At 40.5% G+C, this 9,248-nt stretch overlaps 1 pseudogene; it reads left to right on the forward strand.

The window, feature by feature from the left end:
- Window positions 1-6,365: 6,365 nt before the first annotated feature.
- Window positions 6,366-7,653, forward strand: LOC118830162 (annotated as a pseudogene).
- Window positions 7,654-9,248: the final 1,595 nt, after the last annotated feature.

Genomic DNA, 9,248 nt, shown 5'->3' on the forward strand with positions numbered 1-9,248 from the left:
AGGTGATAATAGGGTTGATAAGATCAAGAGGAAGGGCACAGGGAACTGGATGGGGAACAGAGGTTGTACATTGACCACCAGAGATTCCTGCATTTGTGTATGTGTGTGAATGGATGAGAGAATAGGGAAGCATTGAGGAATGAATCCAGCCAGGTGTCAGTAGTTTGAGCTTGGTTTGTCAGCATTTGGCTGCAATGTTTAGGCCTTCCCTTGAGTTCATAAGACAAAGAATGATTGTACTATTGGATTTTCCTTTGTTATTTCCTTTGCTATTATTTTGTAATTATTATTATTATTATTATTATTTTTGCTATTTGAATTTATGGTTCCTTCCTGGTCTTTGCAATCCTTTCTCCTTTGTGCCACTATGCCCCCTTTCTCCCTCCCCTCCTATTTTTTCTCATTTATCTTATCTCCTTGAATCAAGCCACTTTCCTTTTGACCTCATTGATTTTCTTCCACATTTTATCAGTCACATGGTAGAATGAGTGTTAGATCTAGAGCTCAAACTTCACTTCCTTTACTTACTCTCTGTGTGACCTTAAGCCAGTCATTTATCTATCCTGGGCCTCACAGAATGAGTATCTATAAAAGAAGAAAATGGGATTAGATTGGAAGTGTCAAACTCAGGGCCTGAGCAGGGAGTGCTCCAACCAGATTGAAACACAATTGGAAGATGTTTAAGAAAATAACTGAAAAACACAATACAATATCGTGAATGTCAGTTAGAGGGTTTTCTAATAAATATGCACTAAATCGTCTCTAAGAAAGAGATATCTAATTCAGCGGTATCAAACTCAAATAAAAAACTGATTTCTGCCAGCACACATTGACTAGGGAAACCACAAGATTTTTCAGAAGGACTAGAGATATTTTGCCTTCCTTCAAGACAGATCCATGTTGTTCAGTCATGTTAGACTCTTTGTGACCCCATTTGGGGTTTTCTTGGCAAAGATACTGGAGCGGTTTGCCATTTCCTTCTCCAGTTCATCTTACAGATGAGGAAAATCCAGAGTTAAGTTTTGCCCAGGGTCACACACAGCTAGCTAGGATCTATCTGAGGTCAGATTTGAACTCAGGAAGATGAGTCTTCCTGACTCGAGGCTCAGCACTCTATCCATGGCTCCATCTACCTGCCCCTAGACTCATATGGGCACACATAACCGATATGGGAACAACATAATGCAGCTCCCACTACATAAAGTCCAGGTCAAACAAGAAATGATAGCTTTTAGATAAGAGGAGATAGTAGAATACTATATTCCAAAAAACAAAAGTTCTAGGCTTAAAAACAAAAATAACTTGCCCTGGAAAGCTGAGTATAACAATATAGCAGACCTTTAATGGACCTTTAATGGAAACAAAACCAAATTGCTTGGTATAGAAACATATCAGACTCAGCAGGTAAATAATCTGGATATTGAATGGGGTTGAGGGACAAAGACAGGACGTAATACTGTGGAGGGGGAGGTGATAGTCACTATTGAAACGAAAGAAACACCACAGTATTAGACCACAAACTTCCTGATCCTTACGGGGATAATAAAAAGGAGGGGGGAAGGGAACAAAGAAGTAGAATCTAAGGGATCGCCTTAAATCACCTTTTCAAAACAATTGGGCAGCTCAGATTCCTTCTGGCCCTCTTGCCAATACAAGCATCACAAATGCTCAGATTCCTTAAGAGTCTAGCCAATGCTCAGATTCCTTAACAGTCTACCCAACAGAGCAGATCTTTAATAAACTTTTTCTTTGGCTGAAAAAAAAGCAATTGGGAAATGACCAAAGAAATTGTGGTATATGAATGGAATGTAATAGTACTATACATTAAGAAAGATGAACAAGGTCATTTCAGAGAATCCTGGGAAGTACTAATTGACAAAGAGTGAAGTGAGAAAGAATATGGAACAGAATCGTACAAGGATGATGACATAAAAATGCAGCTTTGAAAGTCTCACCAATTCTGATCAAAGCAAAGGCAAATGGCAGGATGGGGATGGACTAGACTGGACTTGGATTTAGCTTTCAGGTTAGAAAACTTGCATGTGTATGCTATACCCCCAGAGAACGGCAGACCTATCCTGCACGTTACATCACCTCTAAGCTGAAGCCATGGACATACCATGGAACAGTATAATAGGAGCACACTAAGAAGGGAGAGACTAAGGCTTCGTCCCAGTTCTAGGGCCTGCTGAATCCTAAATCTGCAAGAGGTACAGCAGAGACATTGGGTGAGGGGAGATAGCCCTGGGATGGGAATGGGCACCTGGGATTAGTAGGAGGAGGGAGGTAGCAGCATGGAGTGGGGAAACAAGAGTGGCCAAGGGTGATAAATGTTCTCATTACAGTAAAAGAATATAAAAAGGAGGGAGGGGAGAAAAGGAGGGTGCTGATACTTTTTAAGGGGATCTCCTCAATTCTGTAGTACATGCGGATCTCTAGTTCTGGAGATGTAAGGAATTGGTAGTTCTACCTTCAAGTTAGAGTAGAACTCTTTCTAGAGTCAAAGATTCTAAGCAGAGCTGGAACAAATATCTTCACACACCAGGCAAGGCTGGAAGGTTAGTTGTCACACCTGCCTCCCAACCTCCATGTATTACTGTCCAGTGTCACATGGAACTTGACATCACAAAATGAATAGCTGTATGACATGAATAGTGGAATTTCTGGGAACTAGAAAAAATGTGCATTTATAAAGAGTAATATTAAAAAGTGTTCTTTGCTGTACTCCTCTGAGTGTTGCAGCTTGAGTAATATTTAACTTGCTCACCCTTTGTCCCAGCTTTGGTTTCAAGATGGTCCTGCTTGGGTGTAGTGCTAGTGTCACTATGCCTCTGATCTGTCTGGATAAAGAGTTAGAGGAATAAAGTTGTCTACTTCTCTGAGCAAATCTCTATCCCACTGACAATTCCTGCATCAAGCCAAGACCCAATGCATTTGATAAAGGCTTTGCAAGGCTAGGAGAGTAGGTGGGTAGAGGGTAGAAATTGGAGGGAAAACATGGAAAATGGATAGATGAGTGGTCGTTAAATGTAATTGAGTGCAGATGAGATGAAGCTCAAGGGCAAACAAGTTAAAAATGAAGATGTAGTGGAGAAGGTTTGAGCTATAAAAGGATGAGGAGCAGGTGTCTCAGAAGAAGTCACAGATTTCCACTTTCTTCTCCTATCCATTGTCCCCCTTTCTTTCAAGGCAAGATGTCTCATGCTGTGATATGGACCCTTTTCTTGTTCTTCCTTTTGGAAGACTAATTCTTCTGGTCTGAGGACTTCTGGAAGCATCAGGTGGATTATTCCAAGAACAAATTCCCACCAGAATTACACCATGCTTCAGCAGATGGGCTGCTTGAAGATGATCAATGCAAGCCTAACAAAACTTTCATCAGAGATAATTCCATCAACCTTAAAAAATTTCCATAATGTTCCTGGGCCCTGCAAAATGGGTCCTGTCACCAAAGCAAACCAATCAAGGTCACTGAATGTTTTGCCTTGCCGGATACCTTTCTCCCTTCCTGTAAATACAGGATGGTGGACCAGGAATGAAGGGTCATGGTGATTTGTTTGAAGGGATGTCCTGTCTGCTTAGATAGCTGTACTCATCCCTTCTCCCCAGACTTCCATGTGGATCCCTCACCTACCTATAAGAAATTTTCCACTGGTTTTACTTCTTTCTGAAGTGTCTGGTACCCCTCACTGCTTCCTAGCCCTCACCCTGTCTTCCGGATTTTTCACATTTTCTTTGATTCTGAGATTGTGTAATGGTCAGAGACTATTCGATTGTTTTGTCTCTAGTATGAACACAATGTCTAGTCGCATAGTAGGCACTTAAAATGAACCTGATGATTGTTTGACTGATGCTGAAGCTATTGAATTTTTAAGGGGGACTTTGATTAAAAAACTCATGCAGGAATAAGCAGGAAGAAGATGACAAATATTAGAAAATTAATGCTAGTGCCTTGTCTCTTATGTTAGCTCCAGTTCATCCTAAGTATATTTCATTTGTACATAGTTGCTTGCGTGGATCATGAGGTCCTTGAAAGCAGAGATTTTTTTTGCTCTTCTTTGAACATACATAGGACATATAGTACGCACAGTATATACGACAATGCTTGAAACATTATAGGTTTTTGATGAATGCTTATTGTCTTGGCTTGATTGCCAGAGATACAAGGGGCAAAAGTAATCTCTGCCCTCAAGAAATTTATAATCTCATGAGGAGATAATATGCAAATATTTATATACATGTATATATACACACATATATACATATATGTATATATGTATATATATGTATATGTTTATACACAGATATGTAGCTAACAAGTTATAAACAGAATGAATAGGAAATAAAAGAGGTAAGTCACTGAAGTTAAGAAGGGTTGGGGAAAGCTTCCCACAAAACATGGGATTTATTTGGGATTTAAAGGAGAGGTCAGGAGTTGGAACATAAGAAGGAGAGTGTTCCAGGCATGAGGGACAGCCAGATAAAATGCCCACAGCTGAGAGTTGCAATGGAGCTAGGTGGGGCAGTGGCTGGAGTACTAGGCCTAGAGTCAGAAGACCTGAGTTCAAATCTGGCTTCAGATACTTACTAGCTGTGTGACCCTGGGCTAGTCTCTTCATCCCTGCCTGCCTCAGTTTCCTTATCTGTAAAATGTGAATAATAATAGTACCTACCTCCCAGGATTGTTGTGAAGATCAAATGAGATAATGTTTGTAAAACTTAGTATAGTGCCTGCAATAGTAGGTGCTATACAGATGCTAGCTATTATTAATGGTTGTTTTTGTTGTTATCTTGTTTGTGGAACAGCCAAGAAGCCAGTGTCCCTGGATCAAAGAGTGTGTGTTAGGGAGTAAAGGTGTAAGAAAAGTGGGAAGGGAGGAAGGAGATGGGATATGAAGGGCTTTGAATGACAAACAATGCATTTTGTCACTTGATCCTGGAGACAAACAGGAGTCACTTGGAGTTTATTGAGTAGAGGGGTGACATGATTGGATCTGTGCTTTAGGAAAATCCCTTCCATGACTGAATGGAGGAAGTTTGGAGTGGGGAGAGACTGGAGGCAGGCAGACCCACCAGTGGGCTTATATAATAATCCAAGTGTGAGGTGATTAGTGTCTGAACCAGTGTGATGGCAGTGTCAGAGGAAAGAAGGGGATGTATGTGAGAGATGTTGCAAAGATGAAATTGATAGGCCTTGGCCACAGATTGGATACGGGAGGGGATGAGAAGGAGAGTGAGGAGTCAAGAAAGACACCTAGATTTCAAGCCTGGGGGACTGGGTGGATGATGTTGGCCTCTATAGTAATAGGGAAGGTAAGAGGTGGGGAGGGTTTAGGAGGAAAGATAATGAGTTTGATTTTGGAGAAGTTGAGTTTAAGGTGCCTACTGGACATCCAGTTCAAGATATCTGAAACTCAATTGGAGATGTGAGACTGGAGATCAGCAAAGAGGTGGGGGCATGATAGCTAGATTTGAGAATTGTCATTCATACTGTGAGGACAGATGAAATGACCAAGTGAAATAGCATAGAGGGAGAAGAGAAAAGGGCCCAGGATGGAACCTTGAGGGCCACTTTCAGCTAGAAGGCATGATCTGGAGGAGGATCTAACAAAGTAGAGTCTTATTGCAAAAGGCATGAGCACCAGGTTACAGGTATTTTGGACAAATATCAGAGAAGAGCATACTGAAGGCTTGGTATGTAAAGTTTTCTCCCCTTGTAGGTTTGAGAACTCCCCTCCCTTGTAACCATTCTCACCATCTTTTTCTCATTTGGCAAAATGTCCTTTAATTAGGGAAGAAACTTCCTTGAACTACAGGTAATATCCACAAAACAGAAATGTCAGTTAAAGAGCCCTTTCTTTGCTGGGAAACTGAGCAAGTAAGGATTTCCTATTTCAGACTTCAAAGAGATTCTTTTGCTCCCCCTCCTGAGGTGGCTTCTAGGCTCTCAGGGCTATGGAAAAAGCATGTAATAAGAAGATATCTCCAGAGTCACCTTAAATATACTTTAAGACACTGTAACCACTATATCCACCACATCTTTGAACCCACTAGGCTACCTTTCCCAAGGCTCTGGCTTTCATTTCCGTGGACCAGGTTCTGTTTCTGTAGATCTAATTGTCATATCTAAGATTTTTTTTTTCTCCTAAAGATCTATTTTCAAACAATTAACAAGAGTGTCCGGTGGGTGAAGCGGAAACGGCCTCCTGAGGAACCGCAGAAGGGAAGGAGGAGACCCAAAGATTGGAGAAGAGCTGAACCAGGCAGAGCCAAGTTGAGCTGAGGTGAGCCTAGACGGGCTGACCTGAGGCTGTGGAGATCAGGTAGTGGAGATCTGTCCATGGTGGAATCGAGGCCGGGCAGGCATGTCTGGCTGCACCCGCCGCATGGGGGGTGGGGGCCTTATCTGGCTCTCTGGAGCCCAGGGTCTAGTCATCCAGGGCGACCATAATCTTGAAGATCTTGATGAGGCAAATCCATTTTCCTTTAAAGAATTAATGAAAACCAAGAACCTTGGCCTGTCCAAAGAGGAGACAACCAATACTAGAATTTACACTAAGGAATCTACAAGACATCCATTAGGACTTGAAAATAGTTCCTCAGCTTCTAAAACTGTGGGATATGTTTTAGACTATGAGGAACTTTTTTTTCCAAGATCCAACTGGTGCTGGAGATTTGTTGGATGAAGATGAAGATGATGACCGGAGTAGGACTTAGCTATCTGTCATGGAATAAACTTATGCTTCCAGAGTGGCTACTAGCACATCACCTCAGAGTACACATATTTCCTTTTTTTCCAACACATCTGGCCCCATGGACCTTAAATGATAGTGACACATGCGTTTCTCCTACATCTCAAGCGAACAACACAAAGAATTTGCCGCTCATGGAGAATACTTGGGAGACAGGCATTTTTGGTTGCTGCAGATAAACTATGAAGCAGTAAGTGTGGTTGGAATGCTCTTCACCTACTTGATAACCCTTCTTGGGAAGTTCATGGAGAAAAACTAGTGATCTTGCTTTCCTAATGGCCTCTATGCCTTTGCAGCAAAGGACACCATCAGCCCTCATATGCTGCTGCAGCTTTTTGCTGTTTACTATGGTTAGTTATTTTGGCATTGCTCACAGATATGAATGCAGCTGCTTTAAACAATACTGTGTAATGAATGCAAGTACAGGAGATCTTAAAGAAGAAAACTCTAAGCTAAGAAAAAAATTAAGGAGATTCAGAACTTCTCTGAATCTCAGACAGAAGAACATGAGCAGAAATTGGAAGCAAAAGTGATAAAAGAGGAAAGCAACTGTCATGATCTTGAATCTGTGGTACAACAAGTGGAACAGAATCTTGGAGTGATGACTAAGTGGGCTGTGAAGGCACAAAACAACATTACAAAACTGAAGCAGGAAATAAATATGCTCCAGGCTCAGCTTACTAATTATAAGAGAGACAATGAAGCCCTGTGATCTGGTCAGTGTGCCAATTTGATAGTAGTTAAGCAAAACACAGATGTTGTCTTGTAAAATCTCAAAGTTGTTATGAACAATGCATGTCGCTCGATAAAGCAGTTGCTTTCTGGAGCTGAAATGTTGAATCTTGTTGCTGAAATCCTTAAATCCATAGACAGAATTTCAGAAATTAAAGAAGAGCCTTGACAAACCACTGAAATGTCTTCTAGCTTAAAGATCTGCTTAAATGCTGAAATAATTACTTGCTTTACTTGGGGAATACAATTGTGTCTTTAAACATAGTCATCTTCTTCAGTACTTATCATGAAATACAAATTTCATGATCTAAAACAGGAGGTGAGAGAGGAATGTACTGGGAGAAAGGGGAAGGGAGAGGTAGAATGGGGTAAATTATCTCACATAAAAGAGGCAAGAAAAAGTTATCTGTAGCCGTTTAAAAAAAAGTTATCTTTAGGCATATGAAAAATGCTCTAACTCACTATTGATTGGGGAAATGCAAACTAAAACAGTTCTGAGGTACTGCCTCATACCTATTAGATTGGCTAATAGGATAGAAAAAGAAAATGGTGGAGGGAACGTGGGAAAAATGAGAGGTTGATGCATTGTTGGTGGAGTTGTGAACTGATTCAGCCATTGTGTAGAGGAATTTGGAGGTATGTCCAAAGGGCTTTAAAACCATGCATACCCTTTGATCTAGCAATACCACTACTAGGTCTGTGTCCAAAAACAAAACAAAACAGAAAAGGATCATGACATATACATATATATATATGTACACACACACATATATATATACACACACGTGTGTGCATATATACACATGTGTGCATAGATACATATATGTGCATATATACATATATGTGCATATATACATATATGTGCATATATGTATATATTTCTGGTGGAAAAGAATTGGAAATGGAGGGAATGCCCATCACTTGGGGTGTGGTATGTGATTGTGATGGAATATTATTGTGCTATGAGAAATGATGAGCAGGATGATCTCAGAAAAACGTGGAAAGGCTTACATGGGCTGATTCAAAGTGAAATGTACTGTGTATAAAGTAACAACAATATTGCAAGATGAGCAGCTGTGAATGACTTAGCTATTCTCAGCAAGACAAAGATCTAAGACAGCTCTGAAGGACTTATGATGAAAAGTGCTATCCATCCCCAGAAGATGACTGACAGTGTCTGAATATGGATTGAAGCATACTCCTTTTACTTTATTTTTCTTGAGGGTTTTTTTGGTCTATGCTTCTTTCACAAAATGACTATTATGGAAATGTTTTACATGACTGCGCATGTATAACCCACATAGAATTGCTTGCCTTCTCAATGAGGGAGGATGGGGAGGGAGGAAGAAAGAGAATTTGGAACTCAAAGTTTTAAAAAATGAATGCTAAAAATTGTTTTTACTTGTAACTGGGGAAAAATAAAATGCTAAATAAAAAATTTTAGGATTATTTAGGACTCAGAGGAATCCAGGGAAGGAAGTAGAAGGAGATGTGTACGGATAATGTTCTAGGCAATAGGGAGTCAGAGAAAACCACCAGGGCTTGGAGATGTGGTTTCTTGTTTGGGAGGGCAATGTTACTGGATGAGTGAGAAGTGAGGTGCAAGAAGACAGTGTTTACAGGTGACAGGAGCAGCTCCACAGAGATAATGCAACAGTAGGGTAAAAGATCTGTGAGGGTAAATGGAGACAGAAGCATACTTTTTAAAATTCTTTCTTGGTTTTTCTATTTTGGTCTGTGTTTTCTTTCATAACATGACTAGTA

This window comes from Trichosurus vulpecula, chromosome 8 (genome assembly GCF_011100635.1).
Source record: "Trichosurus vulpecula isolate mTriVul1 chromosome 8, mTriVul1.pri, whole genome shotgun sequence".
Classification (NCBI taxonomy): Eukaryota; Metazoa; Chordata; class Mammalia; order Diprotodontia; family Phalangeridae; genus Trichosurus; species Trichosurus vulpecula.